Below are 19,067 nucleotides of genomic sequence, written 5' to 3'. Positions count from 1 at the left end.
AACCCAACAACGGGTTTTAGGATTCATCTGAAAGGGGGATAGATCTTATTCTGATGGATATTTAAATCTTGAAAGATTTGCCCTAAATGTCTTTGTGTTAAAGATATAAAGCAAACACTGCATTTTACCACTATGTTCCAATTTTAGCCATGTCGGGCATTTTGTTTGGTAGGTGGGGTCATCGGACACATTTTTAAAACTATATACCACAATTATGATTGTGGCCAAGTTAGTTTAAATTTGGCCCTGTTGTTTCAGAGAAGAACATTTTTGTACAAGTTACAAAAAATGACGAAAAAGTTGTTAAAATTGACTATAAAAAGCAATAACTCCTTAAGGGGTTGACTGACAATTTTGGTCATGTTGACCTATTTGTAGGTCTTATATTGCTGAACATTATTGCTGTTTACAGTTTATCTCTATCAATAATAGTATTCAAGATAATAACCAAAAACTGCATAATTTCCTTAAAATTACTTATTCAGGGGCAGCAACCCAACAACAGGTTGTCCGATTCGTCTGAAAATTTCAGGGCAGATAGATTTTGACCTGATCAACAAATTTAATATAGTCAGATTTGCTCTAAATGCTTTGGTTTGAAAGATATAAGACAAAATATACATTTTACCCCTGTGTTCTATTTTTAGCCATGGCGGCCACAAACCATCGGACACATTTTTTAAACTAGATACCCAAAGGAAGACTTTGGCCAAGTTTGGTTGAATTTAACCCAGTAGTTTCAGAGGAGAAGATTTTTGTAAAAGTTTACGGACGACGGACGCCGGACGACGGACGCCAAGTGATGAGAAAAGCTCACTTGGCCTTTCAGGTCAGGTGAGCTAAAAAAAAAAAGAACTGAGAAAACACGATCACTTAGAACAAATTTAAAGGGCGAATATGACAGAATATTGATTTCTTAACCCTGCGGTAATGTATTCCTTTTTCTCTATGGTTTTTACATTCATCGTCCTTGATACGCGCAGTTTTGTGTTATATTTTTACAGAAATAATATCGGATTTCAAAATTCAAAAAAATATTTCTGCGTTAACAAATGAATATTTTAAAGTCTGTTGTTGCACATCTAATGAAGCGAATTCTCGATTTGTACTTTGTTCACAGTGGGAAGTGTAGATTGTAAAAACAAATCGTGATTAGCTATTTCGTCCAAGAAACACTCTGAGGCTTGCACATCAACATTTGGTAAAACATTATTTTAGATGAACGATTTTCTTCTAATTTCTCGTATTGAGGTATGATCTATCATGCGTAAACTGCATTATTATCTTTTCTTAATTCATGCAGCTAAAATTGATGTTAGACAAAAAGTGGTACATACACTAGAGATCTATTGTTTTATCTATAGACGAGGATATTAAAAATATTGTGCAAAAATAATTTACCTAAAACCATTAAAAGGAAACTTCCAACGATTTGTCAACCTTATTGCTGCTAATGGAGACAATACAAAACATGAGCAAAGTGGTTGTGAGATAAGTATATATTCAATCTGGCAGTATATATTTGTTATTAATTAAAGCATCTTCCAATATTTGTTGCTACATAGAAAAGGATTAGTTTTCAGGAACCGACCTGATGAGTGAAGAAATTATTGTATTGTGACCTTCATACAATTGTTTTGTGTAATTTTCATTTGTTCTGTCGTTGAATTTTTTGCAGAATAGAGAAAACAAATAATTGGTAAATTTATGGAGTTTGTCAGACCTTGAAATATCATTTATCAGGAGGAATCTATTTTGCTGCCTGTCAGCTGTCCAATATTTGTAAGAATGAGGACCACTATTCTTTAAAATATTGGTCAGTTAAATTTAACATAATGATTTTTCAAAAAAGATAAATGACAGTCCCAACGAAAATAAAGAACGGATACAACAACAAAATGAAGTCACAATAAAACTGCTTGCGATCAACCAATTCGCAATGGCGCCCGAAATATTTTCAAAGTTCAAGGTAAACACCGGATTATATTTACGAGGAATACAATGTATCGGACTAGTAAGTCTTTAAAAGTATTGATACTGTATCGTTTTTATCTCTAATTGTTTATCAGATCAAAATTATGAGGATTTATTAACTTCACAGAGTTACAAACAACGTCACAAAAAGCTTAAGAACATATGATATCAGAACTGTAGTGTTTATTTTTCTAACTTAACGAATTATCAAAATATTATAACTTCTGAATAAGTTTTCAAATTAAACGGCTGTACTGTTTGGTCGATTGCACATAATGAAAAACAATCATACAACAGTACGTAAGATGTACAGCATACTAATGTTATAGTGTAGCAATGTGTTACAAACGGGCGAACGATCGAAAACCTTCACGTTGACATATGTCGCTGGGAGTTTGAGTAATTTATGAGAAAACTATTGTAATCAACATTGGTATCTATATTGGTATACTATTACTATATTGTAGTTAATGAATAACTAGGACAACCATACTACACACAGGTGAAGGTAAAGAAAGATAAAAAGAAATGGCCGTAATTAGGGATCATATGCTACAAATATTTATACGTAACACAAAAGAAAATAAAAATATGTTTTTGATCAATATTTATTGCACATGTAATTTTACACACCGGTTAGTGATCATAGCATAATTATATGAAAAACACAATATAAAACATGTTTTCGTTATCATTCATTAACATGAATGCTTATTGAATAAAAATATTATAATATTATGATATCAAAGGTTTAAGCATATTAAATACTTTTCATTTTCACTTTAATAAAACAGCTGTGAAGTACGTCATGATTTATAAACATAAATGATTGTTGCATACATATATTGAAGTTAAATTACCCTTATCTAAATACATTTTACATGTGGAGCAGGATCTGCTTACCCTTCCGGAGCACCTGCGATCACCCCTAGTTTTTGGTGGGGTTCGTGTTGCTTATTCTTAAGTTTTCTATGTTGTGTCATGTGTGCTATTGTTTGTCTGATTGTCTTTTTCATTTTTAGCCATGGCCTTGTCAGTTTATTTTCGATTAATGTGTTTGACTGTCCCTCTGGTATCTTTCGTCCCTCTTTTAGATACTTTAAATACTTTAAATATAATTTAAATTATACAGAGGCTATGTTAGACAAGAAATAATTATATGCATCACAACTTAAAAATACTTTTAGCATATACAATTTTGACTAAATGGAAAAGAATGCTAGTCATGTATCATTACAACTAACGTGTATTGCATTACGATTTAGTAGATATAAGCACAAGTATCCACTGAAATTCTGAACACTTGACATTTTTTATAAATAAAAACAGGTTTAAATCATCATTCATTAACACCAATGCTTATTGCATAAAATTTTAAATTATAACCAGGGCGCAGCTTTATACGACCGCAGAGGTTGAACCCTGAACGGTTGGGGCAAGTATGGACACAACTTTCAAGCTGGATTCAGCTCTAAATTTGGACTGTGATTAAATAGTTGACACAGCATAGGTTTCTGACACAGAATGAATGTGGTCTAATGAACTTAAAATGTTTGTTTTGCCTTTGAGCAATTCACTATGCTGTTGAATATTAATCCTCTCATAAAAATCGAAGAAATAGCAATAACTACTCATTTAAATACACCATAAAATATTAAAATGTAAAAAAGTGCTTGTTATCACTGAATGGTAAAGATTGTTTTAACTTATCAGTTGGTAGTAAAAGTGAATATACATTGTATATTGTATAAAATAATGATTTAAGTTGATTCAACTTCTATTCTGGACAAAGAAAGATAACTCCAATCAATTGAAAATTTCTTGCTATTGCACAATATTGTGCAATTAGATATTTCTTGCTATTGCGCAATACTGTGCAATTGAAAATATTTGCTATTGCACAATACTGTGCAATTGAAGATTTCTTGCTATTGCTCAATACTGAGTAATTGAAAATTTCTTGCTATTGCACAATACTGTGCAATTGAAGATTTCTTGCTATTGCTGAATTCTCTGCAATTGAAAATTTCTTGCTATTGCACAATACTTAATATAATAATTTTGGATCCTGATTTGGACCAACTTGAAAACTCGGCCCATAATAAAAAATCTAAGTACATGTTTAGATTCAGCATATTAAAGAAGCCCAAGAATTCAATTTTTGTTAAAATCAAACTAAGTTTAATTTTGGACCCTTTGGACCTTTATGTTGACCAATTTGAAAACGAGACCAAAAATTAAGAATCTACATACACAGTTAGAATCGGCATATCAAAGAACCCCAATTATTCAATTTTTGATGAAATCAAACAAAGTTTAATTTTGGATCCCGATTTGGACCAACTTGAAAACTGGGCGAATAATCAAAAATCTAAGTACATTTTTAGATTCAGCATATCAAAGAACCCCAAGGATTCAATTTTTGTCAAAATCAAACAAAGTTTAATTTTGGACCCTTTGGACCTTAATGAAGACCAATTTGAAAACGGGACCAAAAATTAAGAATCTACATACACAGTTAGATTCGGCATATCAAAGAACCCCAATTATTCAATTTTTGATGAAATCATACAAAGTTTAATTTTGGACCCTTTGGGCCCCTTATTCCTAAACTGTTTAGATCAAAACTCCCAAAATCAATCACAACCTTCCTTTTATGGTCATAAACCTTGTGTTTAAATTTCATTGATTTCTATTTACTTATACTAAAGTTATTGTGCGAAAACCAAGAATAATGCTTATTTGGGCCCTTTTTTGGCCCCTAATTCCTAAACTGTTGGGATCAAAACTCCCAAATCCAATCCCAACCTTCCTTTTGTGGTCATAAACCTTGTGTCAAAATTTCATAAATTTCTATTTACTTAAACTAAAGTTATAGTGCGAAAACCAAGAAAATGCTTATTTGGGCCCTTTTTGGCCCCTAATTCCTAAAATGTTGAGATCAAAACTCCCAAAACCAATCCCAACCTTCTTTTTGTGGTCATAAACCTTGTGTTAAAATTTCATAGATTTCTATTCACTTTTACTAAAGTTAGAGTGCGAAAACTAAAAGTATTCGGACGACGACGACGAAGGACGACGACGCAGGACGACGACGCAGGATGACGACGACGCCAACGTGATAGCAATATACGACGAAAAATTAAAATTTTTGCGGTCGTATAAAAAATTATAAGCACCACTAGTTGAACACTATTTTAGCAATTTAAATTTTTACAACATAAACAGATGTCATGAAACATTACCATCAATGCTTATTGTATAAACATATTGAAGGCATATGCACTACAACTTGAACATGTCGATCAACATTTTCAATGTGTATTAAACAATAAAATGTTTGGTCATGATTCAAAAACACCAATGCTTATTGCATAAAACTATTGAAGGTATAAGTCTTCGAAATTGAACACATGGTTAGCACTTTATATATTTACTTAATAAGATATATGTTTATTCATGATTCATTAACACCAATGCGTATTGCATGCAAATATTGAAGCACCGCTACTTGAACACATATTTCAATTTGTACCAAATAAAACAGCTGTTAAGTCATGAAATAATTATCACCATTTCTTGAACACGGTTTTTAAACTTCATTTTGTTAATAACTGAAAGCGATTTCTAATGAAACATAATAAACATCAATGATTAGTGCGTACATACTTTATATTGATATATTAAAGGTATAAGCATTTTAAATACTTTCACTGCTAACTAAATAAAACAGCTTTGATTTATAAACACCAATGTTTGTTACAGAAAAATATTTAAGTTATAAGCACATGTATCTGAATACATTTTTTTTTAAATATAAACTAAATTAAACAGATGGTTAGTCATTAAGCCATGATTCGTTATCATCAAATGCTAATGGCATACAAATATTAAAGTTATATGTATTACAACTTGAAAACATTTTTAACAATTTGAATTTTACTAAATGAAAAAAATGTTAGTCATGATTTATTTTAACACTAATTATGAGAACTGCATTAACGTTTAGCAGGTATGAGCTCAAGTACCAACTTTAATCATGAACATCTTACATTTTGTCCTAAAAAAACAGGTTTAAGTTATCATTCAGTTTTCAACTTTCAGACTTTCATATTTATACTAAATAAAACCAGATATTTTGTCATGATTCATTAACAGCAATGCTAATTGCATAACATGTTGAGGCACTACTACTTGGACGCATTTTAAATGTTTTTTAGTTTATTTGAACAAATTTCATTTTTTACCCAATGAATTAGAAATTCCTTATGTCATTTACATCAATACATATTGAATTAAAATATTGAAGGTATAAGCCCAATACTTAAACATGTTGAACACATTTTTAAGACTTATATTGTTACTAAATAAAACAGAAGTTTTGTCATGATGCATTAACATCAATGCGCATTGCATAACAGCATAACATGTTGAAGCACCTCTACTTGAACACATTTTAAAACTTTGTTAATAGTATACTTCATTTTGTACTTGAACACATTTAAAAAAATTTTTTTTACTTGAACACATATTTTCAATTTTCACTTTTTACCAAATGAAGTAGATATTTTAGCAAACTTTATTTACATCAAAGATTCTTGCATAACAAATATAGAAGGTTTAGCTCCATACTTGAACATGTTGAACACATTTTTAAGACTTTCATATTTATACCAAATAAAGCAGATGTTTTGTCATGATTCATTACCAGCAATGCTCATTGCATAAAATGTTGAAGCACCGCTACTAAAACATTTTAAAAAAATCACTCTACATGAACACTTGGCAAATGAATTTAAACTTACTTGAACACTTTTTAAAAACTTCTTTTTTACGCAATAAAAAAGACATTTTTATCATATTGCAGGTTTAAACACTATAAATTGAACGTGTTGAACACATATTTCAATTCGTACTAAATAAAACAATTGTGTGGTCGTGATACATTAACACCTATGCTTTTTACGCCTAAGAACTTAAACACATTTTACCACTTTAATACTCAATACTAATGCATATTGTATTTAAATATAGACTGTACAACCACCAGTACCTAAACAAATTAAACACTTCATTTTTACTCAATAAAAGAGATTTAAGTCATGGTTCATTTTCACCAATGATTTTTCATTAAAATATTGACGGTATAAGTACGAGTACTTGAACACATTTTTAACACCTTAAATATATACTAAATAAACAAAAATATGTTAGTTATAATTCCTTAAGGTGGTACCTAACACTACAGGGAGATAACTCTGTAAAGTCAGCTAAACGTTTTAATTACGTTGTGTTGTAATAGGAATATTAAGCTTCTCAATGATCAAAATTGGTGTTTGTCAAACTGCTATATAACCAGTGAAATTTTTCTGACAAAACGATTGGTTCAAAATTTTTGAAAATTTTGTATTTTTGTTAAAGGGTCAAAGTAAATATTTTAAGAAAATTAAACGAGCCAAATTAATTTTAGTGAAAGTGTTTGGTACCACCTTAACGTTATAAATAATTATTTACACATTACAACTACCAACAATGTATTATGAGATGTATTATGAGGAATAAATAAAGGCACCAGTAGTAAACCGCTGTTCAAACTCATAAATCCATGGACAAAAAACAAAATCGGGGTAACAAACTAGAACTGAGGGAAACGCACCAAACATAAGAGGTGAACAACGACACAACACATTTGTCAATATAAGACATTTGTCAATATTTTTATAACTAAATGAAATGATATAGTTTAATCACCAGTAGAAAGTCGTGACACTAGATATTTAAACAATACCAAATATTAAAACGACACATACGGGGTCTATTTTCACATAAATTGCAAACCTATATAGCAGTGTATACTACAGCTTGTAAGCGAACAGTGTCTTCATGTAACCAATCAACATTCCGTTGTAAAAGTATAATACAGATTCCACGCACGCAAGTAGAGGATTGAAAACAAAGCTTATAAAAGTACTAGTATAAGTGAACAGTCAAGTTCGTCTTAGTTAATTTTGTGACGGCTGAAGGTGATTCATAAACCAATAGTTGGCAATTTCACTGATTTCACATTTCAATAAAGGTATCACATGACGACAATGTCGACGTTCCTTTCTAGAAACCACAATCGTTGATTGACAGCTATTTAACAATAAAGTTGTTTGAAATATTAAACATTATTCAATTAATGGAAATCGAAGTTTACAATTACATTTATTTCTTAAAATTCAGTCCAAGAAGCCGGAAGTACTAATAAAATTTGATAAATGAATTTAAAATACCTACTATGTAACCGGTTGAAGAGCTCTATGAAAAGAGAAAAAAATAACCCAAAATTTATTTAAGGTCAACTTTTCATGATGAAAATGAAACCTAAGATTCTTAAAATTTCAAAATTTATTAACGAAAAATTTTAGAATTTCTTTTATAAATCAAATCAGTACCAACGTACTGACTTCTCAGCTGATGATACCCTCGGGGAATGATAGTCCACAGTCAGAGGTATCGACCGTGTACGGACACAACTGAAAACAACACGTTATAAAGTCTATGCGTCCGAAGAGTTTTTTCTGGATTTACCTTCAACAGGAACGCTCAAAAGTGAATATTCGAAAGTCAAGAAGGAATAGAATGTTATGTATGATAAGTAAACACAAAGCGAAAACTTTTTCTGAAATTCAACGCTTAAAAACAATTAAGTTATTTCAGATCAAAATATTATAACACGATAACCGTTTAATCATTTAAATTATTAATCAAAAAGTATGTTACATTGATAAAATGCATAATAGATGTGCAATTTATAATTTTGAAACAATAAAAAAAAAACATCATTGAAGTAAAAAAATACGAACACGTATATAAAATAAATCAGATCACCCAACTCGCATCTATTTACACTAAATCAATAAACAATGTAAGTTAAAAAAAAACTTTATCCACTAAAACAACAATTTTAGCCCGAAATTCGCAGGCAATGAAAAATTGACATCTTACATTTGTCATGAATTACCATATTTGTACAAAAAAAGACACATGTCATATGGAACACAAAAAAAAAGGAAGATCTCGATTAACAGTTGATTGATAACTTAGGAGTCAGAATCAAAATAGCCGTTTTGAACACATTAGATTAGATAAACTTTTCAGTTTTTTTTGGTCAAAAGTGGGCCAACTATTCGCCAAAGTACAATCTAATTTGGGCCTGACCTCGTTATTTCACTAATTTCAGATCAAAATCTTAAGAAACAACAACATTTAAATCACTTAAAGTAAATAATTCTATAAAAAGTACGTAACATGTATAATATTAAAAATAGATATTAAATTCATTTTTAAGCATACATGAAATATCATCAGGGATGTGAACAAGTATATGTACTAATCAGTTTAACAAACTCGAATTTATTTACACTTATTCATTAAATAATTATATTTAAAAGCAAAAATAGAACAACAAAATCACCAAAAAATTGGCAGACAATAAAAAATTACATCATACGATTGTCATGAATTTACAAAAAAAATGCATATGTCAAATGGATCACAACAAACATATCTATTTCGATAGGCACCCATAGTTATACAAGATCTTTACTTTTCTTCGAAATTATGACTTTTATTACATGAAACATGTTAGCTTATGCAAATTGATTTTACTATCAAATAAATCTGATCTTTACTTTGTTTCCTTTCTAAAATTCGTTCGAGTTGTGTGAAGTAAACGCCTGAACGTTGAAAATATCAGTATCTTTAAATTAAATTAGGATCCTTATTAGTTAAAACGTTTTTTAGTTAGTTTAAACTTGTAAATGTAAAAAAAGAAGATGTGGTATGATTGTCCATGAGAAAGTTCTCCACAAGACACCAATTGACACATATTTGAAACTAACGACTATTGTTCATCGTACTTTGTTTCACAACTGCACTTTGGCGCGTTGGTAAACAATAAATAGGTGTGACATTTTGTTTAAAACAGCGTAATCGAAAGAAAATGCAAGTCTAAATATATCTTTTGTTTTTCATTTTAACATGTAATATTTCAATGTAACAGCGTTTTAACCGCCATTCAGTTAAGTACATGTTGGAAAAAATACATAGTTTGAAGATATGACGCAATTATTTTATCTGACAATTTTCTACTAAGATTATGTATGCTGCCAATTTTTTGTTACAAATGTTTGTCCTTTACTCAGTGGAATGTGAATCTATATTTCCCCCTCAAGGTGAAAGGGAAACATGCTTCTGTGAAATGTTGGCACTGATGAATAACATTTAAGCAACTTATAAATTCTGGATCTATATAGCACCTGCAGATCCGTTGGTCTTACTATTAGAATCTATTCCAGCGTTTGTGTCTTCTTTGACTATGCATGTAGCTGATGAAAGTTGTTTTTTCTCTGTTAAATCTACAAAATTATTGCATGGGATATATTACGACTATCTATTACCATACCATTTAACAATCACAAAGTTTATCTGTGCATTTATTATCAAGAACCAAAAAGTACATACAGGTACCTCGTAAAGCTAAGCCTTTATAAAATAGTTAAGTCTAAAAAAAGAATACATAACATGGTCGATTTGAATTATCCTAACATCTGAGGATGAAATTAGAGATTCAGGATCTGCATAACGTGCCTACGGATATTGAACTCACTCGCTTTGAATAGTTTCCGTATCAACAAAATAATCCAACAAAAACAAGGCTAATATTGATATATTTCGTCTTAAATTTATCCCAACAATAGAAGATCTGTAAATTTGCATTTGCAGATATGGGTTATTTTGTTTTTACTTTTTACCTTTTAAAGTCCTTGATTTAGTAACGAGGAATGGCTCGACTACCGAAAGCTTTACTTAACAACGCTTAGTTGGTTGAGTAATCTAGGGCGCTGTATTTAAGTATGTATTTTAGTATGTTATAAATCAACTATGTGAATGTTAGTCAAATACGAAAGAAACATCATCAATACCAAGATTATAAATTGTACGTCAAACGCTTATTTTGTCTAAAAAAGACTCACCAGTAACACTCAAATAAAACAAAGTTGAAAAGGCCAAACTAAGTATGATTTTGAACAGTATAAAAAGAAAACTAAACCAAGACATTGTACATGTTGTATGAAAAAGTAAACTTTAAAGTTGTATATGACTTTGTTTGTACCATGAACTGAGAGTGAAAGTGAAATTCTTGCAGACTTACAGAGTATAAGACAACGTACATAGAATGTCAATCAACATATGAACAAATGCAGAAATATTTAAATCTAAATTTATTAGGTGAAATCAATATATCACACAATTGAATGATGAAACTGATTTTTTAACACCTTCCAACCTTCTCCTAAAAAATATTTATTTAAATCAGATCCTCAAATTTATAGTGAATTGAGGCACCTATGACTGACACTCGAGGTACTTATTAGTTCAGGAGCAATGCATTACCTGCAGTTTCATGTGTATCACGTAGTAATGACTCTTTTTTGACGCCACCATAATTTCCTAAACTATATGTGTCTGGGAAGAGCGCACTATCTACTGAAAACAATACATATGTGATAACGACAACGTTAATAAAAGAAACATAATATGCAGATATTCAAACAAAGATTATAAAAAAGTCTGCTGTACATTTTTTTTTATGCTGAAACTTACCGAATAGTAAATTTCATAAAAATACCAATTTAAAATGTTAACTTTAAACGACTGTCAAATATCTTCAGGAAAATGTACAGTGGATTTTTTTTTGCCTTTACTTTTTTTTTACTTTGCCATGGAGCTCTATATTTTTTATACTTTTTTCTAATAACAACTACAGCAATTTTTAACTTATCTGTAAATCTTGTCTTCCTGAAATTTTTTTCCGATTAGAAATTTCGAACTATCTGTGATAGTTTCAATGATATAGCTATAGACAACAACAATGATAAAATGCTTCGCTAGGCGAAGCTTGATACGACAGCAGAGGTAGCAAGTATGGACTTCAAATAAAAGCTTGATACAGCTCTGAATTTTGATAGTGATTAAATAGCGCAAAAAGAAGGTTGTCAAAGAATATCAAATTTTAGAAACACAGTTAGATTCAGCATATAATATACAAAAATTAAATTATTGAATTAATCAATGCACAATATTAGCCAAGTGTTAAGTAGTTCACCTCATAAACAATATATTTATTAAGCATTCTGAATAAAATTCATACTTAATAACAAACAAACCTACCACACAATTTTTCTACACGAAAACTGATTTCTTTCAACGAATAGGTTTTAGGCATTTCATGTCAAAACACAAATAGGGTAATCTGACATTAGCAAGCATTCTGTGAGTATTAAATGGCAATACATAGTCCACTACCGGTTGAAAATTCATAGTATTGGAACGAAATTCTAACTTGACCTATAACTTGATATGGTGAAAACTACATAAAATAACAAACAAACCTACCACCAAATTCTTCAAACAATTAACTGAAGAAAAGTAAAAAAAATCATAAACGTCATTTATCTTAATACAATATTTAAAAAATGAGTTATTTCCCTTTAAACTGAACTCTTGTAATTTATAACTATTTCATCAAAAATTTAATTCTAGGGAAAGTGACAAAATGATTTATTTCCCTTTGAACAGAAGTCCAGCTGTTACTAGGTATTTCATCAACAATCAATTCTAGGGAAAGGGCTGTACCTAAACAAGGAGAAAAGCTAAAATCGTGAAAATCGAACTTGACTTGTAACTTGTCATGATAAAACAATAAACCAAATATCAAATCAATATTTCACGCATGAAAATTACAAGTATTAAAAACTGATTTAGCGGACTGACGGATAGAGAGACGAACAGGGATGGGAGTATTTCTTTGAGTCTATAATTCTGATAACTATTCATGTGAGAAAAGTGTTTTTCAAGATTTGTCAAAGTAACCATATTGCACTTTGTGTGACAAAGCTGTTTCCCAAAACACACCTTTTTTGGGGAGATATATAATATCCATAGATATTTTGTTATGTTTACCTACTGGCTGTTAGATCCGATCTAAGTGTTTCATCTTGTAGAGACATTACTTGGGAATGTTACCAGTTCGATACATACAAATGAATAGCGACCAAATTAAAATCTATGAAAAATCAAAAATATGGGAGGGGTAATACATATTTCCAATAATGCAGACAACTATAACAATAATGCGCATATGAAAGCTGTACAATAACTTTCGATATTATGATTTGCAAAAATGTAGGATGATAACTTTTTAAACGACTGTTAAATGTCTCTAGAGTAACTGTTAGTCGAGAAAGGGATATTAAGGTTGATGAGGAATGTACATAGAGTGAAAAGGTCTCAACACGTTAAATTTTCATTGCAACTCAGTGGACAAATTTCGAAAAGAAAAATTTTCTGTATCCAACAAATACATACTTTTATTTGAATGGCATTTTATTCATCTTATATCCAAGTAGAATTATCTTTACAGGTCCTACATATCGATTTAACAGAACTGTAAATTTCATATGTTTTGATTATGCATTTTTTTCCTTGAACGTGAGGCTTATTAAAAATCAAATCAAGCTGCTAAACAATATCCTTAAATGAAAAATATGAGATTTCCATTCTAAGATATACGTGTTTACGAAACGTCTAACTGAACATATTTCGGGCTTTCAGAGGTTATTTTTTTAGTCAGTCCTTTAGTCACTATTTAATTTCAATAACGTGTATAGCCTTCAAAAGACATCACATATTATTGTTGTGATTGGTTTTGGTTGTTTCTGTGTGCGTTACATTTTAATGTTTTGTTTCTGTTGTGTCGTAGCTCTCTTATATTTGATGCGTTTCCCTCAGTTTTAGTTTGCAACCTGAATTCGTTTTTTTCTCTATAGATTTATGAATTTCGAACAGCAGTATACTTATGTTGCCTTTATTTTTGGTAGGCGGCTTACGTATAAAGTAAACGCGTTTTTAAATATTGTTTTAATATTGTCATTAACGACATAATTTTAACAGGTTGCTGTTACAAAGTATTCCAAACAGAGCTCCTATAATTCGTCATTCCCATGGTCACCTTACATTGGACAAAGTCCAGTACAAATTTGCTAGGTCTAGTAAAGTGAATTACATCTGTGACGCCTATGAGATTGACCCTGTTTGTGATTCAAATCTTCCTGAAATGACAAACAGGAATAAATATGGTTTAGGGGTGGGTATCTCTACGTTTACAAGTTTTCAAAAAGAAAGGAGTAAACCCCAGGGGATTAACCCTTTATTTCAATTGATTCAGTTTATTGTTCTATACAAACATATATATTTTCGGGGTGGGGATCTCAATCGATTACAAGTTTTCAAAAAAGAAAGGTAATTGGGGTGATCCCAATTGACTCCACCTATCTTTCGTTTGATTTGGTTTATTGTCCCATACCAGAATATATGTGGTGAAGGGTGAGGATCTCGACCGTTTACAAGTTTTCAAATAGAAGGGGGGGATCGGGTGACCCCAGGGACTCCCCTATATTTCATTTGATTTGTTGTCTTTCCCTATACATGATTATATATGGTTTAGGGGTGGGGATCTCGATCATTTACAAGTTTTCAAAAAGATGGGTGTATGGTGACCCATATGGATTCTCCATCAATTTCATTTGATTTGTTGTATTGTCCCATACAAGAATATTAATGGTGTTGGTTTGAGATCTCGACCGTTCACAAGTTTTTAAAATGAAAGGGGGTGGGGTGACCACAGGGACTCTCTCTGTATTTCATTTGATTTGTTATCTTGTCCCATACATGGATATATACGGTTAAGGGGTGAGGATCTCGGCTATTTACAAGTTTTCAAAAAGAAGGAGGTGAGGTGACCCCTGTGGACTCACCTATATTTCATTTGATTTGTTTTATTGTCCCATACAAGAATATATATGCAGTACGGGTAGGAATCTCGACTGTTTACAAGTTCTTAAACAGTAGGGGTGTGTGGGGATGCTGGGGATTCCCCCAAATTTTCATTTGATTTGCTATATTGTCCTATACAAACATATATATGGTTTAGAGGTGAGGATCGCGACCATTTACAAGATAAAAGTACATTTAAAAATTGAAGAGGATGAGATGACCCCCATGGACTCACCCTATATTTTATTTGATGTGTTGAAGCAGTTATAGTCATGTTATCATTACTGAAGTCCGCCGGTTTCTATCACTTATTGTTTTCAAGTATTATCTATACTATTAAACGAGAAGACCTCATTTTGTGTGTCGCTTCTCCTTCTTCCACAATAAATTAATCATCATGCCGCTGTGTCCTATAGGTAACATGTATAGTCGCATTTGTCATCCATTCTTATGATCATTCAGTTTGGGTTATTTTGGGATAAAAACGAAAAAGAATGCGTCCGGATATTTTCCCGTCATTAGACAAAACTTTAAGTCAGATTAGACTTCCGGTTTGTGTTTTTCTGTACTTAGAACATACAAAGACTATGAATAAAGTATATAAATTTGCTTTCTGCTATCATTTTGAGTTCTAGCATGTATTATCCTTGCTTGACGTGTTTCAGTTTTGGTTATTTTGGGAGGTAAACGAAATGAATCATTTATGCTATTTACTACCAATTGTTTACAGTGGCGGATCCCGTGAGAACATTTCATAAGGGAGGGGGTACTGACTGACCTAAAAGGGGGAGGGGCGCTGATTGACATAAAAGGAGGGTCCTCTAATGCTTCAGTGATTCCCCATATAATCAACATTTTTTTTTTCAACGAAATAAGGAGGGAAGGGCCCTCAGCCCCCCGCCCCCTTGGGATCCGCCTATGGTTTACTATCAACGGCGGTCACTGCAGATATATTTCTGTATACTTACATACAATTACTATGAATAACTGTATTTTTTATAATTTACTATAAATTCCAATGGTTATCTGGGGGGGGGGGGGGCTCTTTACTATATATATATATATATATATATATATATATGTAAGTACCTTTGACTTTGATGCCTCTCCTGGAATTCTCTGTATAGTAATTAAATTATATATGCATGTTCATAGAGTACAGAAAAACAGAAGGTTATAAAAATGGGTATTTGGAAAATAGGGGGAGGGCAAAAAAATGTGCCCAGTCCCTATGTACCTTTGACTTTTGATACCTCTCCTGAAATTCTCCAGTCAGTATATGTTTTGTACAGTTTACATTCGCTCTATTTCCCCGCGATTTCGCGGGTGTGTTCTAGTAGTCATTTGAAAATTGAAAAAAAAATCCCATAGGTTTCTTCAGGAAACCCCTCTCTTTTTTAGGCTCCTAAAATACCCCTTAATGCACAAAGGAAAGATTGATGGCTCCGCTAGACATGTAGTCTAACATTTAATGAACGCCTAAGTCAATCTGACAAGCTGCCCAAGTTGTCTTCTAAGACGGTCCGAGTGGACGAGTTGTCCACATTTCTCAAAGACATCCCATCAACGTCGATTTTCGGATCTTTATCATACATAAAAACAACAACAACTTCAAGGTCACTGATAAACGGAATAATATAAAATAAAAGAAATGAAATTATATGTGCATACTTTTAATTGAGATCAATTAAATACTCATAATCTTCTTACATGAAAAGAACATTATGATGAACAAAACTAACTTTATAACATCAGAATATTTACTAACTTACGTTTCGTTAAGTTAAAATTACCGTCAACTTAATTACACTACTATATATAACTTTATGTCCTCTATTATAGAGATTAAGTGTACATGAACAATATTCCTGAACCTTTTGCAATTTGGGAAATGTAAACGACTTGTAATTAGAGATTTTCGGCGATAAAATATTTCATACAATTGCAGAGGCGGATTTAGGGGGGGCAGGGGGCCCGGCCCCCCCCCCCTTTTGGGGAAAACATTTGGTTGCTTATATAGGGAATCACTTAAGCGTGACTGGAGCGGGCCCCCTCTTAGGTCAATCAGTGGGCCCCCACTTATGAAAATTTCTGGATCCGCCACTGAATTGTTCCTCGACATCTTAGCCAAAAGCACATGGGATAATAAACTACGTACGGATTTCTATTTAGCAGTATTTCCTATTTGCAAATTCAAAGGTTTTGTGTACTTCGACGATCATTTAATGTTTTTCTGGAAATACTATTTTGTATTCCAGAATTGAAAGTATGAAAAAAGTGCCCAGTTATTCATTGATAACATATTATCCAGCTCGATAATCACAAAACATGTAGCAAATTTCACCATTCAGTGGGATGGACACGAAGCTAGGGTGGTAGCATAAGGCAAATTAACTGCCGAAAAATGAAAGACAAGAATACATTTTTTTACAATACATGTAGCACAATAACGAGATGTTAAGGTATATAGCCACGCCATAGATACACCAGAGTGCATATATACTAAAAGGACCAGAATTTATGCGTTAAATGTATGTGGTATTTTGAAAACAAATTATCCCAGTGAAAGAGTTATTGATGTCCATGCTACAAATTAATTGGAAAAGAGGGACGAACGATACCAGAGGGACAGTCAAACTCATAAATCGTTAATAAACTGACAACGCCAGGCTAAAATTGAAAGAAAACAAACAGACGAACAATAGAACACATGACATAACATAGAAAACTAAAGAATAAGCAACACGAGCATGTTTGAAACGTAAAATTAACGGAAATGAGTTTTCAGCTTAATAAGTGAGTAAAACAAGTGACACACATAAGTGTGTATTTTAAATTATTCAAAATGGAAAATGGAAACGGGATTGTGTCAAGACAATAGCAACAAATAGCCCAAAGCTACCAAAAGGTCATTAACAAAGCTAGAAAATTCCGATCCCAGAGATCGTACCAAGTTAGCCCCGAAACAATAATGTATAGTTCAGCAAAAATGAACATACACTTAAATCCGAAAAAAAAATATAACAAAATAAAATGTGAAACGTGTCCATTGAAAACAGATGATGGTTCCGCGTGCTTATCATATAAAGTTAAGGGAAATATCAGAAGACATAACAGAAGAAAGTGACGCTAACCGAATGTGTGTACTTGATCTGTTAATTGTAGTAATTAGTATTATGTACTTTTTGGTTAAGTTCGAGAACAGAAACGCGCAATTAAGCACTTTTTCCATTCATAAACAGGCATCACTCTACAGCTAGAACGGTAAAAGTGACACCACCAACACTCAAACTTGATCTGTAATTTGTGGTAATAAGCATTGTGTACAAGTTTCATAACATTTGGCTGAGGCACATTAAAGTTTAAGAAAACGGAAACGAAAAATTTAGCCATTAGCATGCATAAATGGCCATAACTCAAGAACGGTAAAAATGACGCCACTTAATTTAAAGATTGATCTGTATCATATGGTAATTAGCATTATGCATACGTTTGATAACACTTGGTTGATACAATTTAAAGTTGGAGAATGGAAACGAAAATTAGCAGTTTTTATGGTTATAAAGAGTCATTAGTTTTCACGTTTGAATTGTTGAACATTGTCATTTCGAGGTCGCTTATAGATAGAATATGTAGATATACTAACATCGATCGTAATTGAGAACATTTAAGACCTGTGGATTGCCTCAAGGAGATTACATTGTAGGAATCAAATGAAGTGTTTTATATATCTAGGTCCTGTCATGCCTTAAATGCATCAGTCTGTCTGTACTCATAGTAGATATTATGGTGTATAACGGCGATATATTTCAATTCTTTGTGATGAACCTTTAACATTAACAATATATCTATTTGGTGTAGCCGTGCGTAAGTATAAAAAAGAAGATGTGATATGCTTTCCAATGAGACAACTGTCCACAAGAGACCAAATGACCCAGGAATTAACAACTATAGATCACCGTACGGCCTTCAGCAATGAGCAAAGCCCATTCTGTATAGTCAGCGATAAAAGGCCCCGAAATGACAATGTCAAACTATTCAAACGAGAAAACTAACGGCCTTATTAATATGAAAAAGTGAACGAAAAACAAATATATTACACATAAACAATGGACAACAACTGAATTACAGGCTCCTGACTTGGGACAGGCACATGCATACATTCTTAATGTGACGGGGTTAAACATGTTAGCGTAAATTTATCGCTCGAA

At 31.9% G+C, this 19,067-nt stretch overlaps 1 long non-coding RNA gene across 1 annotated transcript; it reads right to left on the bottom strand.

Annotated features, from left to right (window-relative positions):
• Positions 1–2,566: 2,566 nt before the first annotated feature.
• On the bottom strand, positions 2,567–11,504 carry LOC143082416 (uncharacterized). The gene is made up of 2 exons (XR_012980385.1): positions 11,416–11,504; positions 2,567–10,376 (listed from the first exon to the last, which is right to left on the bottom strand). It is a non-coding gene; the product is annotated as an uncharacterized LOC143082416 (long non-coding RNA).
• Between the last annotated feature and the right edge of the window lie 7,563 nt (positions 11,505–19,067).

This window comes from Mytilus galloprovincialis, chromosome 7, assembly GCF_965363235.1.
Source record: "Mytilus galloprovincialis chromosome 7, xbMytGall1.hap1.1, whole genome shotgun sequence".
Classification (NCBI taxonomy): domain Eukaryota; kingdom Metazoa; phylum Mollusca; class Bivalvia; order Mytilida; family Mytilidae; genus Mytilus; species Mytilus galloprovincialis.
The sequence above is the reverse complement of the archived record's forward strand: the minus strand, read 5'-3'. Positions and strand labels throughout refer to the sequence as shown.